At 36.7% G+C, this 3656-nt stretch overlaps 1 non-coding gene across 1 annotated transcript; it reads right to left on the reverse strand.

Moving 5' to 3' along the window:
* Positions 1 to 730: 730 nt before the first annotated feature.
* Positions 731 to 803, reverse strand: TRNAK-CUU (transfer RNA lysine (anticodon CUU)). The gene has a single exon. It is a non-coding gene; the product is annotated as a tRNA-Lys (tRNA).
* Between the last annotated feature and the right edge of the window lie 2853 nt (positions 804 to 3656).

Genomic DNA, 3656 nt, shown 5'->3' on the forward strand with positions numbered 1-3656 from the left:
GTGAAAAAAAAGTCTTATTTGTGTTTTCTCCACTTTATTTTATAATAAGATGATACATACTTTTTCTTATACAGTGAATACATTAAGGTATGGTATTGCCCCATTAAACATCATCCAGACATGCATTCATATATTGCATGTTAACAATGAAAATATTCCAAATATTGTGAAGAGACTTTCAATTTCTCTTTTTTGTCAAAAAGCACTAAAATTGTAATTGTTTTCGCCCAACGTGGGGCTTGAACCCACGACCCTGAGATTAAGAGTCTCATGCTCTACCCACTGAGCTAGCCGGGCTCTTTTGGATGCCTATAGTTTTGTTCCCTATCCCTGCACTGCCGTTTTCCACAGATAGGATGCTGTGTAATCATAGGCTCAGGTGGAGTTTGGAAAGAAAATACACATCAGCCAGAGGCAGAAATAGTCTAAGAAAGTATCAAACACAATTACCAGTCAATATCAGAAGGCATTGAAGAATATCAGGAAATAGCCGATTAAACCTGTGTGAAAAAAAAGTCTTATTTGTGTTTTCTCCACTTTATTTTATAGTAAGATGATAGATACTTTTTCTTTTACAGTGAATACATTAAGGTATGGTATTGCCCCATTACACATCATCCAGACATTCATTCATATATTGCATGTTAACAATGAAAATATTGCAAATATTGTGAAGAGACTTTCAATATCTATTTTTTTGGTCAAAAAGTACTAAAATTTTAGTTGTTTTCGCCCAACGTGGGGCTCGAACCCACGACCCTGAGATTAAGAGTCTCATGCTCTACCGACTGAGCTAGCCGGGCTCCTTTGGACGCCTATAGTTTTCTTCCCTATCCCTGCACTGCCGTTTTCCACAGATAGGATGCTGTGTAATCATAGGCTCAGGTGGAGTTTGGAAAGAAAGTACACATCAGCCAGAGGCAGAAATAGTCTAAGAAAGTATCAAACACAATTACCAGTCAATATCAGAACGCATTGAAGAATATCAGGAAATAGCCGATTAAACCTGTGTGAAAAAAAAGTCTTATTTGTGTTTTCTCCACTTTATTTTATAGTAAGATGATAGATACTTTTTCTTTTACAGTGAATACATTAAGGTATGGTATTGCCCCATTACACATCATCCAGACATTCATTCATATATTGCATGTTAACAATGAAAATATTGCAAATATTGTGAAGAGACTTTCAATATCTATTTTTTTGGTCAAAAAGTACTAAAATTTTAGTTGTTTTCGCCCAACGTGGGGCTCGAACCCACGACCCTGAGATTAAGAGTCTCATGCTCTACCGACTAAGCTAGCCGGGCTCCTTTGGATGCCTATAGTTTTCTTCCATTTCCCTGCACTGCCGTTTTCCACAGATAGGATGCTGTGTAATCATAGGCTCTGGTGGAGTTTGGAAAGAAAATACACATCAGCCAGAGGCAGAAATAGTCTAAGAAAGTATCAAACACAATTACCAGTCAATATCAGAACGCTTTGAAGAATATCAGGAAATAGCTGACTGAACCTGTGTGAAAAAAAAGTCTTATTTGTGTTTTCTCCACTTTATTTTATAATAAGATGATACATACTTTTTCTTTTACAGTGAATACATTAAGGTATGGTATTGCCCCATTACACATCATCCAGACATGCATTCATATATTGCATGTTAACAATGAAAATATTGCAAATAGTGTGAAGAGACTTTCAATATCTATTTTTTTGGTCAAAAAGCACTAAAATTTTAGTTGTTTTCGCCCAACGTGGAACTCGAACCCACGACCCTGAGATTAAGAGTCTCATGCTCTACCAACTGAGCTAGCCGGGCTCCTTTGGGTGCCTATAATTTTCTTCCCTATCCTGGCACTGCCGTTTTCCACAGATAGGATGCTGTGTAATCATAGGCTCAGGTGGAGTTTGGAAAGAAAATACACATCAGCCAGAGGCAGAAATAGTCTAAGAAAGTATCAAACACAATTACCAGTCAATATCAGAACGCTTTGAAGAATATCAGGAAATAGCCGATTAAACCTGTGTGAAAAAAAAGTCTTATTTGTGTTTTCTCCACTTTATTTTATAGTAAGATGATAGATACTTTTTCTTTTACAGTGAATACATTAAGGTATGGTATTGGCACATTAAACATCATCCTGACATGTATTCATATATTCAACTTTAACAATGAAAATACTGCAAATATTGTGAAGAGACTTTCAATGTCTCTCTTTTTTGTCGAAAAGCACTAAAAATATAGTAGTTTTTGTCCAACGTGGGGCTTGAACCCACGACCCTGAGATTAAGAGTCTCATGCTCTACCCGCTGAGCTAGCCGGGCTCCTTTGGATGCCTATAGTTTTCTTCCCTATCCCTGCACTGCCGTTTTCCACAGATAGGATGCTGTGTAATCATAGGCTCTGGTGGAGTTTGGAAAGAAAATACACATCAGCCAGAGGCAGAAATAGTCTAAGAAAGTATCAAACACAATTACCAGTCAATATCAGAATGCATTGAAGAATATCAGGAAATAGACGATTAAACCTGTGTGAAAAAAAAGTCTTATTTGTGTTTTCTCCACTTTATTTTATAGTAAGATGATACATACTTTTTCTTTTACAGTGAATACATTAAGGTATGGTATTGCCCCATTACACATCATCCAGACATGCATTCATATATTGCATGTTAATAATGAAAATATTGCAAATATTGTGAAGAGGCTTTCAATATCTATTTTTTTTGGTCAAAAAGCACTAAAATTTTAGTTGTTTTCGCCCAACGTGGAACTCGAACCCACTACCCTGAGATTAAGAGTCTCATGCTCTACCAACTGAGCTAGCCGGGCTCCTTTGGGTGCCTATAATTTTCTTCCCTATCCTGGCACTGCCGTTTTCCACAGATAGGATGCTGTGTAATCATAGGCTCAGGTGGAGTTTGGAAAGAAAATACACATCAGCCAGAGGCAGAAATAGTCTAAGAAAGTATCAAACACAATTACCAGTCAATATCAGAACGCTTTGAAGAATATCAGGAAATAGCCGATTAAACCTGTGTGAAAAAAAAGTCTTATTTGTGTTTTCTCCACTTTATTTTATAGTAAGATGATAGATACTTTTTCTTTTACAGTGAATACATTAAGGTATGGTATTGGCACATTAAACATCATCCTGACATGTATTCATATATTCAACTTTAACAATGAAAATACTGCAAATATTGTGAAGAGACTTTCAATGTCTCTCTTTTTTGTCGAAAAGCACTAAAAATATAGTAGTTTTTGTCCAACGTGGGGCTTGAACCCACGACCCTGAGATTAAGAGTCTCATGCTCTACCTACTGAGCTAGCCGGGCTCCTTTGGATGCCTATAGTTTTCTTCCATTTCCCTGCACTGCCGTTTTCCACAGATAGGATGCTGTGTAATCATAGGCTCTGGTGGAGTTTGGAAAGAAAATACACATCAGCCAGAGGCAGAAATAGTCTAAGAAAGTATCAAACACAATTACCAGTCAATATCAGAACGCTTTGAAGAATATCAGGAAATAGCTGACTGAACCTGTGTGAAAAAAAAGTCTTATTTGTGTTTTCTCCACTTTATTTTATAATAAGATGATACATACTTTTTCTTTTACAGTGAATGCATTAAGGTATGGTATTGCCCCATTACACATCATC

This window comes from Ambystoma mexicanum, chromosome 4q (assembly GCF_040938575.1).
Source record: "Ambystoma mexicanum isolate Mex_15411 chromosome 4q, UKY_AmexF1_1, whole genome shotgun sequence".
In the NCBI taxonomy this organism is placed as follows: Eukaryota; Metazoa; Chordata; class Amphibia; order Caudata; family Ambystomatidae; genus Ambystoma; species Ambystoma mexicanum.